This window comes from Calliphora vicina, chromosome 2, assembly GCF_958450345.1.
Source record: "Calliphora vicina chromosome 2, idCalVici1.1, whole genome shotgun sequence".
Taxonomy (NCBI): domain Eukaryota; kingdom Metazoa; phylum Arthropoda; class Insecta; order Diptera; family Calliphoridae; genus Calliphora; species Calliphora vicina.
Window position 1 is genome coordinate 103,760,237 of NC_088781.1, and position 25,171 is coordinate 103,785,407.

The following is a 25,171-nucleotide window of genomic DNA, read 5'->3' on the forward strand; positions in this document are numbered from 1 at the left end:
GGCAGTATGGCTTCCGTAGAGGAAGCTCTACGGGAGACTTGCTGTCCTTCCAATCGGAAAAATGATGTCGTTCCATTCAACGTTTTGGTGAAAGTAAAGTGGTGGCTCTAGATATTTCCAAGGCGTCCGATAGCGTGTGGCACGGTGCACTTTTATCAAAACTTATTGCTTTTGGTGTCGGTATTAACTTCTATACGAGTTGTTATAGATGGGATCTCATCAATCGAGTTAGAGATAAATTCAGGGGTACTGCAATGCTCATTTCTTTCTCCTACTCTATTTCTTAGTTTTCTAAATGACTAACTAAAAACTTAAAACTTCCAACCCTATCTATTATTTTGCATATGACAGCAACATTTGCCATTCATATTCTTTCAGTTACATATCAAGCATGTCGGTGATTTTGGCAATAAGGCGAAATATGCATGATTCCCTTAATCGGGACCTTCTTACAATCTCTGAATGGGATCGTGCAAATAGGGTCGCTTTCAACGCTCGCAAGACTAAGTTTGGCATGTTGATACAAAAACGAAAGACGCACCATGTCGCTTCATCTCTATTAATGGTTGGTGTACATCAGAGTGTCCCAAAAAATTGCACGGGTTGCAATCATGATAGAAAGACAAAATTTCATATTTAACTATAGTTTTATATATATATATAAAAATAGAGGGTATGCGTTCCAAAATTCCAAAAAAAAAAAAAAATTTGGGCATGAGAATACAATATGATGTCCGCTGGTCTAAACACATTTTTCAAGTATCGAAAGAAGCATTCAACTGTCTCGGATTTCTGAAACGGTGTAAGAATTACTTCACTCCATTTGATATCGTCACTATATACACCACCCATGTATGGGCCGTTGCTTCAAAGTCTATTTTAGAGCTTCTTGACCGCATACAGGAGAGGGTGAAGGTGATTATTGGTGACAGTTGGGTATCCAACTCTATCGATTCGCTGGAGCACCGTCGCAATGTGTGCTCGTTCCTGATACCCGAAAATTTTTACGTTTTTTATCAAGAACACATACCTTTGTGGTCGATTGGCCAGTGGAACGCACAACACACTACATGGAAAATTCGTTCTTTAGCCGTTCTGCATGTATGTGGAACAAAGTTCCCGCTGAAGTGTTTCCATTTTCAATGTAGGAATGTCAAATCGAATGTCCACAATCAAGACTCCCTCCTTCCTCCCTCCCATAACCTATTTTCGTAGTTCTAACACAATGTTTTGCGTGAGTATGGGTCATCACCTGAGTGCTGGTCCAAGAAGAAAAAAAACTATGAGGCAGAGAGGCAAACTTGCCATTGTGATAAAAGTAAACATTCCATCCCTGACAACAACAAACTTCTTTAGAAAAGGAAGGCATTCCTAAAATCGTTCACCGAGAAGAACACGAAGACTTTTTCTCTGATCATGTCCAGTTTAGACAAAAGCTCTATGTCTTACCTTAAAGAGAAGAAATACGAAGCCTCTTTTGTCTGCATGGCCATTTGCTTTAAAATTAAGAAGACGCCACACCCGACGAAGAGGAAATGTCCCGAGAACGAGACAAATATAGAGGACGAAACCCAGAAAAACAGCCAACCTATATCAAAAATGAAGGGGAATCTGAGATTATCTCTTCCCATGACGATGAGTTTCTGACCAAGTGGATGATAAGGAGAAGCTCTATTCGAATTATTAAATGCAAATATCATATTTAAATATGTGATTAAATCTGTTTAATTGTTGCTCTCCTGTTCGTTGGGTTGTATCCTTGTAATCTCAATACATGCAAACAATGCCTTATACACACACACCTACAAACATTTACATTAATATTTATATATGTATGGAGGTGTGTGTGTATATTTTTCATTTCCTTGTAAATTTTGATCCCTTTTTTATTGTTTTTCTTTCACGTTGTTGTTGTTTTTTTTTTGTATGTTTTTAGTTGTTAAACACGATTTGTATTTTAATTGGGCTTAAATAAACATCGTATCCACCTTTAACCCTTCAATATTGGAATTTATGTTTAATAAAGTTGAGTGCTTTTCTGATTGTTTAAATTACTAGATGGAAAGAAAATAACAATTTTGCTCACTTTTTTCGTATTTACTTCGCAAAGTACAAAGTAAATATTTGTTTAACAATAAATATTTCGCATGTAAATGAAGGAAACAACGGTTTAAAGTTTTTTGAAAGAGTTAAATAATGTGGTTTAAAATCGTGAATTTAATAGGTTGGTTAGAGAATTGAAAAAGTGAAATTCAACACTATAGTGCTCTTTGTTTGAAGGTGAATAAAGAAAACTTGACAAATTAACCTAGAAGTTCATTATTATTGCTTTATTATGTTGTAGCTAATGCCAAAGCGGTATGGTTTTCCATATCTCTAACAGATAATGGACCTGTTAGTTAACATAGAAAATAATTTATATTTTAAAGTCTTAAATTCTATCAATCTTTCAAAGTCTTACAAAATATTTAGAAATCCATTTGCTTTAGTTTTTGAAAACAAAAAAGTGAATTAAATATTTCAACGTTGCAACTGGAGGCTTTAATATAAAGGGTCTTCCAATAAGGACTTCGAACTTTGACAGTTGATAGCGGCCATATTGTTGAAGCTATATCTGTCGAATTGGCATTCAGTTTTTTTTTTTTTGCCAAATCACCATCAATTTCACGTTTCGGACAACGATTGTATGATATGGACACCAACAATGGTCTCATGCCACATTGGACATTCTGCACGAGCTATTTGAGGGCATGGTAATCTCAAGTGGATGTGAAGTGAATTGGCCACGGAAATCATACGACTTTACCCCGTTAGACTTTTTCTTGTTGCCCCTCAAAGCAATCCATGCAATCAGTCAAATTCATCCCGATTTATGTGTCAGAGTCATGAACAATTTTACATTTCGGATGCACCCCACCCAGCAATGTCGAAATGATACCATACATAATGACATCGATAGGCCTGTTGGTGCCACCTCACACACATTTTTTTTTTTTAAATTTAAAGATAGTAAACGCTTAATGAAAGACCCTTTATTACAGCAACTCAAAATGAAACAAAACAAAAAAAGATTGAATAATAATATATTCGAAATCCTTAAACCTTTGATTAAACTAGACAAGTTGTGTTTTGTTGTCTTTGCTCTTCAATTCTTTCATCTATCCTATACCATTCATACTTTCATGCATTTATTCACCCATTCCATGGAGTAGATTAAGCTAAAGAACAGCATGAATACGAGTACATTACATGAAGACAATATCAACAACAAGTATTTGTAAATGACAAAAAATGAACTGGGAAACTACAGAAAGATATACAATAAAATGACACTTGTCGCATATTCCTACACAGAGTCAGAGGCAGACAGCGCTCTGATTTAAAGCAGACCTTTAAAAGAATTACATTTTGAATTCGATAAAATATAGGCTTCAAAACCACAAAACATGATACAAATTTAATTTAAGTTATAAGGAAGATTATTATTTTTTTTAATATTAGATGTGTGACAATAGATTTTGAACAATAGTTATTGAACATTATAGTGCACAGTGGGGCAAAATCGAAAATAAATTTGGCATTGCTAAACGGCTGGTCCCATCAGAAAAAAATTTGACATGGGAGCAGCCAAGGAGATTTCGAGTTTAAGTTATTAAAATGGGACCTACAAATGCTCCAGAGGCGGCGCTATAGGCACTCAAAGTAGGGTACCTTCGACATGTAAAATGTTTAAACACGTGCCATTTTTTTGATTCCCATCCGATTTCAAAGATTTTTATATTTTTGGAAAGCGTTCGGCCAGGTCTTGAAAAAACATGCGTGTGCTATTTATATCTTACAATTTCCAAGTTATAGGCATTAATATAACCGGTTCCACTTTTTTAAAAATATAGGGAGTACTTTTGGACAGAATGGAGTCGATTTTTTTTGTTAGTGAGATAGCTAAACCAGCTACCAGTAATATACAAAAGATTATAAATGATTTAAAATTTCCAAAAATATTAAATTTATGCTGTTTTTTGAGCGAAAAGGTGACTTAACTCTTTTTTTATTAAAAAAAAAACTTTCTTTAAGAACATATAACAATTTTATGTTTTGCTGTAAGGTATCTTTAGGGAAAACATTTTGATATAAATTGACCTATTTTTTATCAAAATTTCAATATTGGGCTACATGTTTTAAAATCCCAAAGCTGGGATTAGAAAACCGAAAGCACCTCTGGAAACCTTGATATGTTCCCTATTTATCCCCAAAGTATTTTCCCAGCCTCGAAGGAAATGTGGATCCTATGGGCAAAAATGTAAAAAAATAATTTTTTTTTGGATTTTCGCTCCAATTTTTAGGAATTGCGGGATTCCCTTTGACCTTTTGATAATTTTTTTTACACTTTGTTATGTAGAATGACGATTTTAAAGAACGTTGAAAATTTCATTTAGTTTTGTTAATAAATAACGATTTTATTACATATTACACATTTATTGAGTTTCTGAAACTAAAATTTGTATCAAAATTTTAATAGGATTGATGCATGAACGCTGTAAAAGAAAATCAATTTTAACCGATTATTTGGATCCATTGCAATAACCCGAAGACGTAGATGCCCTTTGACGATTTTCCTTAAGATGTGATTCGCGTTATCTTTCTGTTTTCCCGAAGTTGTGTTTCGCGTTCCGTAGCTGTTGTAGCTGCTCTTCTTTCCATGATCTTCCGTGATTTGATTCCATGATTTGGTTATGTTTTTACCAATGCCTGTATATATAATCTGATGTGTTGATTCTGAAAGGTATATTTACAAGGATATCTTTAAAATAGATAATACCTAAAATATATTAATGGTGTTTCCCTAGACCCTTTCAAATTTAAAATGTTTTTTATTGAAATTTTGAATTTAGGGCTAATGTTCTTAAATCTGAAAGATGGAACACTCAACCGTTTTTGATACTAATATGTATTCAAAATCATTCATATTATTATTTTATCAGGACAGGAACAAATTCGGATTTATCCTATATCCAACGGAATACATCTGGATTTTTCAATTTCCGTCAGTATTCCTTATATAGCTGACCAACGTGTACTGTAATCAATTCAGGAGAGGTCTTTATTAAATCTGCTTTTAATCAGTTCTTTTCTAAATGATAACTTAATATTATTCTACTGCACTAAAGCGATTAAATATCATTACGATATATTTTATAAATAGTCGCCATTTATAGATACAACTAGAGCCTCTAATCACCCGGACTAAAATATTTAAGATATTATGCTGGATTTATTAAATAAAGTGATAATTTAATATGGCGCTAAAACAAGAAAGAGCTATCCATCCTATTTAATATCGAAGATAATGGTCATCAATTTATGTGAAAATTCCGAGATACTTATAATCAAATTAGTTATTGAGCCTCTTTTGGAAACCTATACAATGTCAGTTTGATATCTTATTACACAATTTCAAAATGATATCATTCCTTAAAACTCTGGCTCACTCACTCTCTTCCACACTCGTGAGTGTGCATCATGATGTGCAAGGATGCGACGATACTTGTGTAGATGTGCCGTTGTCACAAGTATTTGTAGAAATCATGTTGTACCACCAACCAGCATGATGAATTAATGTACCACACATTCTTCATCCATCACATCATATATTTTTACAGGGAATCAAAAAAAAAATCGATTTGTCATTTTTTTTTTCTTGTATGTTTTAGTGATTTACAACAAAATAATTTGTGATAAACCACGATTTATGTCAATCTTTCCCTTTCTCTCCTCATCCATCATACTCTCTGGCTGTTTTTTAAGATTCGCAGTGTTTTGGCAAACAATAGTCAGGTGCTCAGGGAACGTTAGTGTCTTACAAACAAGGGTTGGTTTAGAAAATAACTGTGGAAAAAAAAATCACTGTTTAATAATGATGAAATGTAGAACTGGCATGACATGACGATGACATGTTGACATCTACAAACGCCTTCTTTTTGTTGGCAGTACATGTTGGCAAACATGTTGATGATAATGGAGAAATAATAGACGCCAGTTTATATTAAGACTTGTAAATTTAATGATAAGGTCATTTTAATGATCTCAGGAAAAGTGTTTATCTTGAGGTTTATTTTTAGTTTTTTGAGAGGAACAATGTCCAGTTATATTTCACGAACATTGAGAGGAATGAAGATGATTGTTGACTAAAAATGGATAAGAAATTAATTGTGCCACAAAATTTCGTACATGAATCCATCACAACACACCAGGAAATGTTCACACCCAATGCTATTTACGAAAAAATGAGTCCAACTTTCGAATATTCATCCCCGATAGAAGGAGCAATGCATTCTTCCATATCCATCGAACAGTGCCCTATAAACACAGCACCGTAGTCGGTCCCGTAAAAGCCACATCGAGACTTACGACAGTCGTCTAGAGGCCATATAATCCTCTATACCAAGTCTGTAGTCAGAGTAGATCATCTTATTTGAGTAGACCCACAAAATTACAGCTATATAGACGACTTTCAGCATGAAAGCGGAATACTTGCTCTAGATGTATTGTAAATATCAGAGACAGATTGAATCGCTGGTTTGCAATCGATAAAAACTGAAATATTCGCACCGCATATTCTGTATTTTTATAAAATAAGTGTTTGAGTCAGTAAAATAGTGCAGCATCTTTCCAAAATTGGGAATGTAGAAGCCTTTACCCATCCCAGCCTTGGATCCTATTGCATATATCTGAAATCGATCGCAAAACGTCATCTATTGAGGAAGAGTTTAGATGGGCAATAGTCAACATTCACAGCGATAATCGCAGTGCCACTGGAATATTGAGCCTAGACGCAGAGTATATCATAACAAAAAAGAGCTCAACGACGTCTATTAGTGATTATCCGTGAGGAATTCCGCAGGATCCCTTTAATAATATCGCTGTAGGAGGATTTTCCAAGTGCTATACACCAAACGACTGTACCATATATTAATATTGGCTTGATTACCACGTCGAATAGCCATTTTTCATTCCATGGCCCATGATGATTTCACTTGGGTGTTTCAACGATAGTCTTCTAAAAACTTCGAGTTGTCTGAAAGCCTCTGTTCCACCCCTTTCATACGCGATAGTAGGTAAGTTGGTATCTTTTACTTTCTCCAGAAGCGTTTGTTGTTATTGTGAGAGATTCTCCAGAAGTTTTCCAGATACATCCATTACAACATCATGGAATCAAGTTCCTTAAGCAAATAATTGATGGCAAAGTTCCAAAATAATGGCAGCGAAACTTCTCTATGCGAAGTGCCTCGTTTGGTAGTAATTAACTTCGTTTGCACATGATTAAAAAAAGGCTCTTCATTATACAGAAAGGCCAATAATGCATATTCTCTGCTAATCAAGTGATTTCCTACGAATCCCACTAGTGAATACAGTGAACTTCCAACTGATCTGTGCTTCATTTAGGCGTGTTGGAAGGCAGAAAGTTGGCCTGGATCTAATAACGATCTCAGATAAAAATAATTGTTATGGTTTTCAAGAGAAAACACGTCAGACTAATGGACCTAATCTCCTTCGGTCTAATGTGAGAACTCTTGCACTCTTAGGGATGAAGACAACTGTACACTTGGTCCAGGACTCTGGTATGTAGGACTACTAAAGGCAGGAGGAATATATCCGAGTTAGCCAGGGTATAATCAAGTCCGGTGATCAATACGGATCAAAGTACCTCAGGTTCCACTTCAGTCTTTCCATATTCGTAGGTACTTGGATCTCCATATGCCCACCTGAGAGTTCCACAGTATAATCTAGCCAGAGAGGGATATTGACAGGAAAATCTGTGTTTATCAAGACCTTTGGGGTTCATGGTGCGCTAGTAGTTCAGCAGCCGAAAGATTTCTGAATATAACTTAAGACAACTATCGAAGATGAAAAGATGCTACACAGACGGCTCGTCTCAAAGGAATTTAATTATCAGTCATTTAAACAGTTTTTAAACCTTATATGTAAATAACTATCAACAAGTTCATGCCACCATATCCTCATACAATCTAAATAATCTTCCCTTCTCCTTCCACTACCATTTAGAAAATCTTCTCATTAAATTTAAAATAGCCAACATTCCAAGAACTGTTTATAGACCAATTAAATGTAAATTAACTTTATCTGTAAACTAACACTTTTGTGGGCGTTTAGGACAACAAATAAAGTTTAAATAAACCTGTAACTTTCAAATGACATTTGACAGGTCAAAATGTAATTACAGATTTAAAAAGGCAACAATACAGAAGAACTCAAACAGAAAACTGTGAAAGTGAAACCAAACAAAGTCACCCCAAATGTAGACAAACACCCTTAAATTAAATTCAATTTGAATTTGTATAAATTTCCCTGCAAAGGAAATGAAAATTATCAACACACTACCACTTAAAAAGGAAATTATACAGGGAAAGAGATTTCATGGCATTTGCTGGATAAATAAATAAAAAACAAATTCCAGTTATTAAAGATTATGAAAATAATAATCTGCTTAATATTCTTAAATAAAAAAGGATCTAAAAAAATAAGTTTGACCAACAAAACATTCAATTTGTTATGGTTTGTAAATATGTATTATATTATACTCGTATTTAAGAATAGCAGATTGTTGTCTGTATTTAATATGGTCAACCGTATATGCGAACATATTGATTTTATTGTTTCTCTATGCAAAAAATAATAATTTAGTAGGTGTCTCCCACATTAGTCTGCTTGAGGATAATAGGAATAGATACGACAACCACTACGAGATGATGTTTTTTTATTATTGTTGTTTAAATTCGAAATTATGTTAAATTGGGTGCGTAACAAACAATAATTTAACTGCATAAAGTTAAGATCATTGCAGATGCCAACAACTCATAAATATTTCCTCAGCTCGAAAAATACAAAAAAAGGAAGATAAAATGATATTGAATATATTTTTTAGGAAATAAAATTTAAAGGGTTTCCAGTGAACAATATTTTGCAAACGATGATGAATATACTAATGAGGAATACAAATAAATTCCAGGAAAATGTTTAGAAATTATTCTCAAATCACTTTATATTCCATAATAAAATAATGTTCTATAGAGCTTTCTAGAAACTAGTTAAACAGGTCCTATAGATCCGAACATGTTCCGAAACATAAAATATTTTACATAAATTATCCAGCTGGATTTTATGGAGGGTTTTAAACGGGAACACAAACTTGTTAAACGTCAAAACATCAGCATTAACTATCATCACAGAGACTTTTATCTGAAAATGGCTCTCATGAAACATTTCATCATTATTGACTCCATCTTTCAAATATCCGCACAATAAAGATAATCAGGTACTGCAGAAAAGCACTGCCCAATGATTCGGCCCTTGTCCAGGTGAAAGATAGAGTACATGTTTTTCAGACTCCTCCTCGTCCTCGTGGAGGTCATTCCATTAGAAATCATTAAGAGATATAATCAATCTCAACCGTATCAACACAGCTATCACAACCTCTAACAGCCGCTGACTTGTGCCAGTAATATAGCGGCTACTTCGAGTATGTAATTAAAGTAAACCATATCGTCTGAGCAGATCCATAAAAATACCGGTGCATAGACGACTTATGTCAATCAAGTCAACGCCTTTAGACAGTTTCACCGTCATCTATACAAAAGCATCACAGAAAAGGATGAGCATCCAAATCTCAAAAGAATAAGAGTATACTTTTATAGAGGAGTAGCTTATTTTTCTGTCAGTAGTAAAGGTAATAAGCCTTCGGATATGTAATCACCGTGTAGTGGTACCCAAGTTTTTCCACAACCGATGATGAGCTTTAAGGTATGTTAATTGTTATCTCAATGAAATCCTCAATTCTTTCACTGAAAGTAATCATCAGTTATCACCAACGAGGCCATTATCAAAATCTTCACCACCTGAACGAAGGAAATAAAACTTAACTTAGGCATTACAGTCGAAGCATACTGATTCCTAGAGTGTACCATCCGAAACTGGTTTCATTTTAGATAGCCGTTTTATCTTCTCAACAGCGCAATAACGCACAAATAGGAAAATATAGCTGGAGGTTCCCGACGGCATCAGTTCCGTAGTCGTAGGATACCATATGAATGTCTTACTTGCAGTACGTTCACTGCCTATAGCGGATGCCTAGAAGAGTCTGCCGCATGAAATGAGAGTTCTGACACATCTGAGAACAGAATGCCCGTGTCGTTACCGAATTATGCCCAGCCTGATGTCGGGGCCCCTACATATTTAATGTTTAAGCAATCGCTAGTTCCATTGGATTTATGGCCTCATGCTACTGATGTTGCACAATTCCTTGTCAAATAAAAGCTTTTCTCCTACTTTCACCACCTTTCCTTGTATAATCTATCCAAAGAAAGTAACACAATTAATACATAGGCATTAATTGCCTGAGTAATACTTCTCCTTTCCTTGTTAAATGCAAGATGGCTGTACAGCAGAAACTATAGTAGACTACACAAAACATGTGGATCAATGAACCCTCCTGTGCTATAATGAGGTCGACTTGATGCCAGCAGGACGAAGCTACTTATGGAATTCCGACGTGAGCAAATAAAACTAATTGTCTCCTTTATTACAGGACACTGTATAAATGGCACAAATGCTATTTAGAAGGTTCGGGTTACGGTACAACGACTACATGAAGAAACTGTCATAATGAAGAAGAGGAGGAGACTGTGTCTCATCTCTTCTACCAATGCCCGACTCTGCCAAACCTGAGGGAACGCATCCTCGGAATCCCATTACTATCATGCTTGGATGAGCTATCAAGGATAAATCATAGAAGAATCTACTCCATCATCAGAGGGAATCTGGTTGGTTTAACTCGGAGACAATGGAGGTATTATAAATACCCTGCTGTTTACCGCTTGGGTATCACAATGGGATCATTTTTGAATAGACCCAAGCTGCTTAACGAGTGGCTGCCCATGGAACCTAAACTACGCTACTTCTCTTTTTTTAAAAAAAAAATATGACCAGAGTAAGAGATGTATAATCGGCACTAAAATGGAGGGTTACTGCATGAGAAAATATCTATCTCTGTGGATCATTATATTCGGTCTTGTGAATGCAGATAGAACTCGGTGTGGTCCTCTTCTAACCTATACCCTCACTCCTCGATTCAAGGAAGGTCACTTACGTGATGTCAGCAGACATTATATTAATATGGGCGCCGGTAAATAGTTAGGTTAGTTTATAACAGAATAACTCACTATGTGTGTTCACAAGACCAATGTTGCTGATCCATAGTGAATCCTCAGCGAGTGGGAATGTTTCCAGTGTGTTTGGCCTTCATTGGTATAGTTTAGAATCCTTATCCACTTAATTTCCTTAGTTTGTTCTTAAGGCAGGCACGTATATAACCAAAATCCCATTATGCTTACATTTTGACATTGTAGATAGAGTTTTTTACGGGAATTTCTGGAACGGGAAATCCCGGAAATTCCGCAAAATTTTAAATCCCGGGAAATTTTCCGAAAATTACCGGGAATTATTTTCCTTAGTTTTATATGATGTTTTTTGAACTTGACTTTCTCTAAAGAAGCTTAAAGCTCCAAAAGAAATGCAGAAGATTCATACAACACGAAATATTTAACACAAATAGACCAACAAGAAGTTCATTATTCAAATTATTCCAAAAACTCGTGAATGTTCACTACAGTCACAGAATTCTATTCCGATCGAAAGTGGAATTATTTTAGTATTATGTTTTTTTACAAAGAGTAAATAAACATTTTTTTGATTTAATATTTATTTTTTGCGAATTAACAGAAATAATTGGAATATAACGAAGTTAGAACAAAATCTAATGGTAATTGATGCCATTCCGATACAAATGACAAATTGTGAAAAGTTTGTATATAACCAAAATTAGAAATCGAGTCAGTTTATTTCTTTATATAAAATTTTTATTGGATTTTCTATTTCTATCCAATTACATTTTAAAAGCAAAGACATTTTTAGATTTTTTAAGAGGTCTAAATTCTTAAAATTGAATAATTTGTTCTAGACGAGAATTTCCAGGATCCTGGGAAATTTCATAATTAATCCCGATTTCCCGGGAAATGAAAAAGTGCGGGAAAAGAAAAACTCTAATTTTAAACAATTGTCAGAGATTCTACGAATGCAAAATCTGTTTTAGATCTTTACTTTAAGAAATGATCTTTGGGTTGATATTGAGAATGCTGTTGACTAATAATGGCGTCATTTGATTACGCAACCTCCATGTTCCGAAAAACGATTGTCCTCCGATTTTGAAAATAAAACAATTTTATAATATCCCAAGAACTTTTATGTATTAGACTGTTCGTTCGTCTGCTGGTTTTACTATTTTCCGAAATTTTATTTACTTTTTGTATTGAACATTTCCAATACTAGTAAACATTAGATGGCAGTTCATACTGAAGCAAAGATTTATAATACTAATCAAGCCTCAAATACTTACGGAGCCAGATTTTCGAACTTCGATCTGGAAGCGGATGGTTTGCTAACATAGACAGACAGTAGACGCTAGTAAATAAATAATTAGTTTTCTACTATATTTTTGTTGAACTGTTATAGAACTCGAAAAGATTGTGATTCTATATATTTGATACGTATTAAAAAAAATCAAATGAAATATTATCATAATGAATATGGATAATCGTACAGACTTATGCATAGGCTTTTTAAATAACTCCTAACTAAAATATTCTCCTAAATTAAAGCAACAATTTGAATATTCCCAAAATATGCAAGAGAAGGTTGCCCCACAAATCAATAAAATTCCAAACAATTGGCATTAAAGTTTGGAGAGCATAAATTTTCGTATTTGAATGAAGTACAACTTATTGTCTGGTCAGAAAGGAAATGCACAAGTCTTGAAAAAGAAAAAGTTTTTTAGACCGTAACAAATTTTTTTATTGAATTGTTGTAATCGCCCCCTTTGTATAGAAGAAGTTAAAAAACAAAGGCAAATACACACAAATAAACTTAATAAACGTATGGCGTTGGATTGGAACGGAAATATAAAATAGACAACACAGACGACCATCTTTTACTCATACATACATACATATGACACATTATTGTTTTTATTTTTTATGGCATACTTTTGTGGGCCACTAAATTGTTCCAAATATAAAAAAATATCCAAAAAAACACACTCTCTCATACATAACTGGCCATTTCATCTTCCGGTTGGTCATACATACAAACACTCATTCATAAATACATTTAAACCATATATCTTTTGGCTGTAATTCTCCAACAGATATTGACAATAAAAATTGATTCTGATTGCCTTTCTTTCATTGTTGGTTGGATGGTTGGTTGGTAGGGTGATTAGGGGGATTCTAAATGTTTTTGATCGTAATAAAAAACGCCATTTGGCGATTAAGAAGACAAGATTAAAAAATTTATTGCAAAAATATTTATGGACTTTTTTTTCTAGTTTTGTTCGTATGAAAAAAAAACTGAAGTTTTTTATATTCTTTTGTAAGAGTATGATATGAGTGAATTCTTTTTTAAATAAGGGTCAGTTTAATAAGTTTTACTAGACAGACTGGAAGTTCTTTAGGAAGTGAATTTGCAGGAGCACCAACAACAAAGAACGTATGTTGTTTTGGTGTGTGTCAAACAAATCAGTTGTATTTTTGTTTTAAATGATTTAATGCTGCACATGTCGTAATTTATGTTCATTTAGTATTATTTTTCTAATATCTCTTGGGTTTTCATAGATTTCATTTGTTGTATTTTGTGTTTTGATTGTTATAGACATAATTTGAATAATATTTTATTATTTCTTACACAATAATATGAAGAACAGATTTTAAGGTTTTAATCTTTGTAATCAAATTTTTAAAGATTTGGCGGTCAAAGGTCACAAGAATCAGTATGTATTTACTTTTCTCACTTATTATATCTGTAGCTTTTAGAGCACTTTTACATAACTTTAACAAGTTTCGATTTCATTAATCCTTCTTTCTATTAGACTTCCCATATGTAAAGGTTTGGAAAATCTGAGGTTAGAAAGGTCATCATTTGACAGTTATTTAGTATAAACTTGGGATATTTTAACCAATAAACGTTTTGGACGCATGGAAGGTTTGTGAATTGAAAAACCTGAATGGAAGCAACTCATTTTTCAACAAAATAATTTTTAGTGATGATGCCAATTTTCAATTATGCGGTTATGTAATCTAACTAATGTTGACATCGAACTTTTTCCCTATATTTTTTCTTTTGTAGAAACAAATTTTCTTCGGGACAATATGCATTTTTTATATGGCAAAAATTATAATGGTATTAATTTAAGAACATGTGGATCTATATACGTTTCAAATTTTGTTAGAATATCTTTAACCATTTCGGGAAAAAATATTATGCACAACATATTCAAAAATCCTGAAATCGTCCTTTTATCCTGGGACATATAATCCCAATCAGTGTTCTTGATGGGTGATTCGAAATTAGAAAATAAATAAAACATCAAAAAAACATATTATCTTTGTACATTTTTCGAATGTTGAAAATTTAATTTTCAAATACGAATGTCTCCTAAGCTGTAAGAGATAATTGATAGATATATAGTGCTCGACGAGGAGATTCTTTAACTTTTTGCGGTTTGGTGGTTAGTTTACTAACCACATTTTCTATAGTCTTTAAAATATAGTTTACTGGCATCTATTGCCATTTTGCTAAACAATTATATTTTTTGAAGTCATCGTTTATGATTTTTTGCAAAACTTTGGGTGCTCTGGTTAGATAAATATATTAATTTGAAAATATTGTAAAAATAAGTTTTTTTAAGAGACTTTCACGCATTCAATAAAAAAAGCACAGAGTGTTTATTGATCATCGAATTCAGTGTTACTTTGATGTTTAGGTTGTTTTGTCAGAAAATTTGTTCAAAAAGATACCGTGAAATAGCACCCAAATGAAATAACTCCCAATGAAATAATTCCCATCAAAATTGAAAAAAATCCCAAACTTGAAAAATGAAATAACTACCAAAGGGTAAATTTCATTTTACTCCAAATAATCGGCGGTTTCATAATTTTAAAAATATTACTCCCAAAAAAGCGAAATAACTCCCAATGAAATAAATCCCAATAGAAATGAAATAATTTCCAATCCGAAGCAATTTATTTATGTGATCTAAAAAAATGAACTTCTAAAATGAAATTATTCTTCGCTTACCAAACATTTTTTGCATTGCCTATGGAGTTGCGCAAAGTTTTACTCCTCTGGGATGTGTCAAAAACTGGCTTCACTCAGAAAATTTGTTTTGCATTTCCGGCCTTCGGCTGGGCGCTAAGGTTTTCTCCTCTGCGGTGTATCAAAAACTGCCTTCGCTCAGAAAAGTTTTTTGTGATTGCAGGCCTTCGGCCGGAAGCTAAGGTTTTTCTCCTCCGGGATTTATCAAAATCTGGCTTCGCTCAGAAAAGATTTCTTTCATTGCAGAAAGGTTAAGAAATCGTTGCAACCTGACAAAAAGAATCTTTTCTGAGCGAAGCCGGTTTTTGATACACCCCAGAGGTGAAAACCCAGCCAGTTTTTGATACACCCCAGAGGAGAAAACCTTAGCGACCGTCCGAAGTCCGGCAATACAAAAAACTTTTCTGAGTGACATTTATGGGTTCTGCTTTTGTAAAGTAGAACCCAACAAAATGAAATAACTCCCAATACAGTGAAATAACTGCTAATTGCCAAAATAAAATGAAATAAAACCCAACAAAAATTTCATTGGGAGTTATTGCATTATGAAATAACTCCCAACAAAAAATTATGAAATAACTCCCTATGCGTTAGGAGTTGTTTCATAATGAAATCAGTCCTAAGTTGTATGACAAATTTGTTGGGTGTTATTTCATCTTTTCGTGGGGAGTTATTTCATTTGGGAGTTATTTCACGGTACCGTTCAAAAATATTCGATTTCAAACAAATTTATACGAAACAAAAATTTGTATCATAGTTATTTTTAATGCCAACCGCCACGGTGGTTAGTAAACTAACCACTTCACTACACAAAAAACCTTGGGATGGGGTGGTTTTTCATTTTTTGATTAATTTGTTCTTACTTTTTATAATAAATTAACCTTGATACACAGGTACCTCTTTGCGCATGTCAAATTTCATTCAAATTGGACTAAGCGTTTAGAAGTTACATATTTAATTCCCTCTATTCCAAATTGCTCCAATTTCAACATGTTATGAAATTCAGTATCAAGCCGCATGAATACGTTGGCATGTACCGCTATGTTTTATTCAAATATTATAATGAACTCTTAATCACGGTATAAGTGTTAATTATATAAGAAATTGCATTGAAAATAAAGAAAATACGAAAGTTCGAATATTGCTGGGACGTATTATCTCAGTAGTCCCGAAAGGGTTAAGCGTTAAAATTAGTTGAAATTTCATATTTTTCTTCATGGAAAATCAGCATATTATATCCGAAAAATGTATAAAACTATTTCATTTCACTAAAATATCAATCTTCAAGTCCTAAGTTTTTCACCAATATCAAATACTTATATATAAAACTCAGAAGCTCCACAAACCGTTACGCTTTATTTGACTTGGCTATAAAATAAACTACCTAAATTTTGACAGATATTTTTTAGATTTTCTGAAAAAAATTCGATCCAAATATCTAAGAAATAGCTTTAAAATACCTTTCATTTGATATATACATTGTCAATGAATATTTAAAAATAAATTTTTAAATATTTTTGTTAAATTTCATCAAAATCGGCCCAAAAATATACAACATTTCGAAATCTTTCCAAGAGAAATTCGAAATATTGAAAAATTTGACCTTTGACCTTCACGATTTAAGGGTAAGCGTTTTCCGATTTTAGTAAAAGTTTCAGAGTATATTTAGAATTATCTGGACTATAATATTCTGGATAAGTTTTGATTAAAATTCATAAGAGTAAGGAAATAGAGCTCATTCGCCAAAAAATTGACAAATAATTCGTTTTTCTCGAAAATTTCAAAATTTAAATCGCAGGTACGGAAAAACTATAAGAGATATTTTTATAATTTTTATTCCCTATTATATTCTTAATAAATCCCAATGAGATGATCAAAAAATTCTGAAATTTGTTTAACAAAATTTTAAAAAATTAATTTTTCCCCTTGTAAATGCATCTCAAAACTTCAGAGGGCTTGCGGCACGTCTTATCCCCAACCGATTTACCTACAATTTTTTCAGGATGATTTTTTTACTAATGTTCACCAAACTGGGGGGTGTGAATGGCCAAAATCCAACTTTCGTTTATTAAGGGCCACTCTAATGTACATAGGTGTTGGTAATAAATAATTTTAATTTCACAACTTCGCGACTGGAATGATACTTTGAACACAGAAAGTATTTCTGTAGATTTGTGTTTTTAGTTCTATCCGTTATATGGTTCCAAAAATTTTTATAAATATTGGGTAAAAAATCGATGTAGTCGTGAGTATATATTAATATCTTATTATACGCCGATTTTACTGATTTTCAATATCAAAATTGTCATGACAAAGGTATAAAAAGAGTAGGCGATGAACAATGGTGGTGTTGGAGTATGTACGTATGCGAGCCAATATAATCTTTAAAAAGAATTTTTTTCACATCTCTCCACATCTCAAAGTGGGGGAAAACTAATTAAATAGCTAGGTGTTCTCGAAAGAAATTAATCTTTGAATACTTTTCCTACAATATTATGTAAAACAAGTAAGAGAGCTATATTCGGATGTGCCGAATCTTATATACCCTTCACCAAATTATACTTCAAAATAAAAATTTTAAATAATTTTACATAGAGTAATATACATAGAGCGGAAACTCTGCTGTATAAGACCTAACTCGGTTTCAAAAACCTAAGTGGTGCGAATGTATTAGTAAGAAAAAATATGTGATAACAAAAACAACACTCGTATGTGTAACTTTTTTGAGTGATTTTATTGTTTGAGTTTTTTTTTCTAGTTTCCGCTCTATGTATATTTCCTCTATGTATTTTTATTAATAGTAATACAGATATAGGTCAAAAATAGGTCAAGAATCGAGGTTGTCCTGGTTCATATCTCAGCCATTTGTGGACCGATGTTGCTGATTTTAAATAGCAAACTTCTCGAAAGCATGTCTGACGGAATTATTGAAGATTTGGATCCCGAAGATATCTGGGGTCTTCAGAAAATTGATTTCAACAGACAGACAGACGGACATGGCTTAATCGACTCCGCTATCTATAAGGATCCAGAATATATATACATTATAGGTCGGAAATGAAAAATGTAGAAATTACAAACGGAATGACAAACTTATATATACCCTTCTCACGAAGATGAAGGGTATAAAAATGGAGTAAAAGCCTTAGAAAACAAATTTTAGGAACATTAAATTATTTAGATTTTTTTATTCCATTTTATTTCACAAATTCCACACTTTTGATGGAGTTAAACATACAAGTGGCACGATGGACCAATCATTCATCGACCTTGGCATACTTAAAATGATACGATCGACGCATGAAGATCGTTTACAAAAATTTACACCTTGTGACATTTAAAAATCGAAAAATTGTAAACAAGGGCCATTCTAGTGAGAATTAATGAATCCGATAAGTAAAAGCATGGTAAAGTGGTCCAGCGAAATTTCAATAACTTGAATATTTACAATTTGGCTTTAAAATTTTGATTATATTTCAACATACAACATTTTATTATTGTTTAAATCTGCAAATTTACTGTATTTAATGATGGTAAACGAATTTAATCGTGGCCACTTTAAAATCCCTTTTACATAATTAAATATCAACGACATAAAAAATTGTAAATTATTTTTAATGATTTTCTACCAAATATTTATTTTATTTAATGTCAAACTAAATAAATTAAATTTTCTACAACTTCTATAAACGAAGTAAGTAATACAAAAGAACCACATTAAATTAAGTAGATGTAATTCGATGAAAAACTTAAATGAATTGGAATAAACATTCAACAAAATTTTACCAAATTCGGATCAAATTAAACTAAAATATAAACAAACGAAAGAACAACAACAACAAAAGTAACGAAATCAAAAACAAAATAACCAATAATAACAACAATAACAATGAACGAATAAATAAATAGTTAATGAAGAAACCACAAATATCTGACTGACCTCATAAGTAGTGTCGAGGGAATTTCTTATTATTTTATTTTTGTTGTTATTATTATTGCTGCTAATGTTGTTGCTGTTGTTGTTGTATCAATTTATAAGAAACCAAAATAAAAGAACGAACCATAACGAATGTTTTGACTACAAAATCTATAAAAACTTAAGTAGAACATCTAGATACAAATATTTGATGGAAATGACAAGAGATTTGCAAAAACTATAGAAAATTTAAGAGATTTACTAATAATAACAAATACAAATACACACAGACAGATTATACATGCATATATACCCAGCAGTTTTACAAGTATTACCCAGCAGCTCTTGGTGACTGTCCCGAACCAGTGATTTAACCTATCACTTAGGATGACAACTAATTACGTGACTAGTTATGTTAACAAGTGCATGTCTTAATCATGGGTCAATTGACCATTTCTAATTACATTGAGGCTATCTGATAGCTGGTCCAAAGTAGTCAATGCATTGGATTCACATACCGGTGACATATTGTCAATTATCTTACTTGTTACCTAACTGATCAGCTACTTAACTAGTTATTTTAACATGTACGGTTGCTTATTGACCCAATAACCGATTGCTTGTAAACAAACCTTTATCTGACAACTCTCCTCCTGTTCGGTAAAATAACTAGTTTGAAAAGTGCAGTGCAAAATAAACGGTTAAAGTGACTACACTATAGATTACTTAGAGACACTTAAGTGACAATTGACTTCACGCTAGATTACCTGGGATGTATAAAGTAAGCAATTCATTCCTCTTAGCACCCGTACATGTTAAACTAATTAGTTATGTAGCTGATTAAGTAACCAGTTAGGTAACAAGTAAGGAACTGAATCTATGTAACCAGTATCTCAATCCAATGGTTTGACTACTTTGGACCAGCTAGCATACAGTATCTTTGTAATCTAAAAGGGTCAATAAAAACTAAATTATTGGTAAAATCACTAGTTCCGGACAGTCACCCAGAATTGCTGGGTTCTTACGGATTGTATTTGTATTGTTAGATGCATATAAACCAATACATACATTCATATAAACCACCAACTAATACTCTCTATTTAGACTCGTATTAAATCCAAATGTTTTTTGCGTCCTTGAATGTTCATGATTTCAGTTTTTAAATTCATTTATATATGAGGGTGTACGGGCAAAGGATACGAATGAAATTATTATAAAACATACTATAGTAATATATAGCCAGTTTTCAAGCGCTGCATATCCAAACTCTGAAATGATATGGAAATGAAAACATGGGGCCAATATAGTCGTACGATACTAAGTATTTAGGAATCATTAATTCGCTTTCATTTTATAAATACCTTAAATGTCGTATATCGTGAAAAAGTTTTAAAATGGTATAGCACAGAGGAAAATATTATTAAAATTAGCATCAGAATTAATTTTAAAAAACTTGGAATTTTAATGTGAATTTGGTATTAATGTGAAAAGCTGAGACAACATGCTATACTAAGATACACGATGATGTATTATCGCGATTCTCGAAAGTGGACCATATATACTCACAAAATCCAGCAGTATAATTGCTGGCCGATTTTGATGAAAATTAGGAAAAATATAACATAAACTCTACTATTTATAATAACAGTACAAGAATTGAAATTAACCCTTAATGGCACTTGGGGTTAAAGTGACCCCAAACATTTAAAATTATAATTTTTTTTAATGGTTTTAGATGTTTAGGTTCATTTTAACCCCAAGTGCTATATAGTGTTAATATTAATTTTTCTGCTGTTTTTGTAAATACTAGGCATTGTGTTATATTTTTGTTAAGTTTCATCAAAATCGGCCCAAAAATATATAACATTTCGCTATCTTTCCAAGAGAAATTCCTTTGACCTTCACGATTTAAGGTTTAACGTTTTCCAATTTTAGTAGAACTTTCAGAGTACATTTAGAATTGTCTGGACTATAATATTATGAATAAGTTTTACTTAATATTTATAAAACTAAGAAAATAGAGCTCATTCGCCAAAAAATGGCTAAATAATTGGTTTTTCTCGAAAATTTCAAAATTTAAATCGCAGGTACGGAAAAACTATAAGAGATATTTTCATAATTTTTTCATATTTTTATTTCCTATTGTATTCTCAATAAATTCCAATGAGATGATAAAAAAAATTCTGAAATTTTTTTAACAAAATTTTTAAAAATTTGAAAATGGAGTTTTGAAACTGCCGTTAAAAAAATTTGATTTTTTTGGACATACCTGCGAATAGGTTAACGATATCCTACGAAGACAAAAACTCATATACACGTAAATATGGATATATTTTAAGTAAAAATTAGCTTTTATGTTAATATTTATCAAAATATGTTAATTTTGTTCCTACATTTCTTGTTCTAGTTGCCTGAGACACGTAATGTCCTGCCGAATTTTTAATAACTTTAACATTTTTTGACCAATTTCTGTTTTTTATGTCTCATTAGAACGACAATTACGTACACATTTCTATTCTTTTAAATTAAATTGCAAAAGTAATTTTTGAATGGCAAAATTTTTACAAAAACTGAAAAAATGGAATTTTTCCCCTTGTAAATTCATCTCAAAACTTCAGAGGGCTTGCGGTACATCTTAACCCCAACCGATTTACCTAAAATTTTTGCATAATGATTTTTTTACTAATGTTCACCAAACTGGGGGGTGAGAGTGGCCAAAATCCAACTTTTGTTTATTAAGGGCCACCCTAATGTAACAGTCATAACTATCAATCAATTCTTTATAACTGTCTTCCACTACTGATCGTATCTTTTGGACAGCGACATATCACTTTCCTCACTAGATAATTATTCATGGGTTTCTGGTTCGATAGTTGACAAATTTGAGATAACATCAATTCGTAGAGATTTGGATATATAATTTGTAATTAAAACTTATGCAGATTTATTGTTTAAGTCTTTCCTTATAGTCCCTATAAATAGCCCTGTGAAATGTATCTCCGGAATACGAGGGCTCTTTCAATATTTGGATAATTTTTAAAAAATGATTTCCCAATATTCAGCCTAATTCAAGCCATTCACTAATATTTTTTATTGTCAGTGCAACATGGTTTACACAATATAATATTGCAATTTTTTTGCATCTTTGACAAATATATTATAGATAAATATTTTAGCTTAAAATATTTAAAAAATAATCGTGTAAATTGAGGTAAAAAACCAAAAAAAATCGTGTAAAGAAAGTTAATTCAATATCTTAAAACAATACAATGACACCAATCGATAAAATATTAATACTCTACGATTTTTTTCACACAATAAAAATAGAAGTTCGAAAATTGTCAAACGAAATACATTCTACATTTTGAATTTGTAGTCGTAGTCGTAGCCCCAACAAGATGTATAGTTTCTTTATTGGTTTTGGAAAAATTTGGCCAAATACTTGTTAAATATAACAACAAGAAACAACGACTGCCTATATTGTATTTGAAGGTGGAATAGTCTAAGTAGAGTATTGATTTGGAGCAAAATACGGGTGGTACAAGATTATTGTAGGTGGTTGTGTAAAGGAGTTATTTGGAAGAAAGTATTTGGAGAACATGATAAAAAAAAAACATGTCTAATGTTAAGATTTATTTAAATGAAAGAAGAAAAATAAGGGCTTTTGTGGAAAAATAAAGAAATAGAGAAACCGCACCACAATAAAAACGAGTATAAAAAGCTAGTAAAAATCTATAGGCGAGACGCCACATAAAAATTGTGTATTTCCAATATCACATACATTTTTATAATGATTTACATAAGAGATGAGATGTACTAATGTAAATGAAAAGTGGTACTTTTTCAGACTACATTTCATTGACATTTCTGGTTTATGACTTGTTTCAAGAAATAGATCGAAATACCTACATCAACGAAAATAAATTTGTTTTCCGCTATGAAATCTTAAGCTATTGCACTTTTCAAGTTTTAATTGTACCAATAAAATAATAACAAATTGTACCAATATATTCATCCCTCTCGCATACATATTCTCATATACATATATGCACATTAGTATGGCCCTTATTTTGCAAGGTCTTAAATGGTTCTCTGTCATCTAAAAACCAAATGCTGAAAATTTGAGAATAACGTTTGCAGGTAGCACATTTTATTTGAAATTTCTATTTTTAAGTCAAAATAGCAATATTTTCCAAAAATGTTTAAATATTAAAATGTCCAATAATCCACAAATATTTAAATGCAAATTTTTTCGAGAATAATTTTCGGAAGTGGGCTTTATATGGATGGATCCGTAAACAAATTTTAAAGTGTACAGTAGCGAGCATAAAAAATGCAACGCTATACAATGTGGTTTCCAACAGCACTGATTTTGCTCAAAAAGGTATCCAATTGTCCACATCTGCTGTTTTTATATTCTTATTGATCATAGGCAATTATTATATGACATTTTGTCCAATATTTATTTACGTAAGGATAATTATAAAATTTTTAGTAAAACAGTGCTAAAATTGTGCGAGCAAAAAAAAATGCAAGTCTAAGGAAAATTGACTTGATTTTTAAAATTTTGAAAAAAATAATTATAAAAAATTGCTAAAAACTATAACAATGTTACAATACAGTAATTTACTGTTAATACTAATAAATTCAAGGATATGAAATCTGCAAAGGATAACAGAATTAACGAAAGAAATTTTAAGAATTTTTATTTATTTCTTTACCAATCTAAAATCTTGCGGATATTCTCTATGAAAAGGAAATCAAATAACTGTGGTGGTGTGCCTAAAACTGAGTGTATAAGAGCTCAAGATCAAAAGGATATGACTAGTTAATGTTAGAAGGGTGCTGAAATTTAATGCTAAAATAATATTTTCACAATCATATGACATCATGTGGTCTTTAAAAATTGCAAATAATGAAATCGTATTCAAATATACATTTATTTTGGTAAGTAAACGAATTTCAACACAGAGGAAGACAACTGTAAACAGCGTTGCCGCTTTGGTCCAATTGGACCAAAATTGGTAGTTTTAAGTTAACAAATTGACTTTTGGTAGTTTGGTTGGTTTGTTCCGATTTTTGTCGCACTTTGGTAGGTTTTTTTAATATGTATTTTTAAGAACAAATTAACAAAAAAAACTATGTTAATCCAAAATAATAAAATTATTTATAAAATATGAAGACAGAATTATCTTTAATTTTTAGTTTATTCAAGTAAATGTGTACGTATTTAGTAGTGTTCAGTTCAAAAAATGCCAAAGGCCTTGCAATACTAAAACTTTTAACGTATTATATATTTAATTTACACATTTTAAATATTTCAAAATGATAACACATATTATTTAAATTGTGTGTAGTCATGTTAAAAGAAGTATATAATAGTGAGCAAAAACATTTTTCTTTTAAAATTTCAATAATTTATTTTCGTGAGTGATTTTCAGAAGTGGGCAGCTATTACCAATTATGTACCGATCGCCATTAAACTTATTTGTGTTGAATTTTGTCGGCATACCAATACTTTTAGGAGTTTTATGCTCCTTAAAATAAGTTTTAGAAATGGGCATTATATGGGGCTTATGGTCAATTATAAAACTGTTTATAGAATATTAAATAGATATGTCTATCAGACTCAGCGTTGCCACTCATAAAATATTTTTCCTACCAAATTTCAGATTAAAAACTACCAAAACATACCAAAACCTACCAAATTTTAAATATTTTAGTTAATAGTTAAATTAAAATTATATTATTGCTGCTATAGCAATAATATCATCCCTGAGGATGAATATTATTTAATTACACTACAATCATAATTATGTCATATCTAAAAATTTCTAATTAAAAACTACCAAAACCTACCAAATTTAAAATATTTGAGAAATGCTATATGGATTCGTTTCAAAATTAATAGTTAACTATATAATTATATTATTGCTGCTATAAAATTACCCAGAGGAAGAAAGTAAATAACACTACAATCATAAATATGTTAAAATCGTTCAGTTTTCGAGATTTTATTTTTGAGTCGATTTA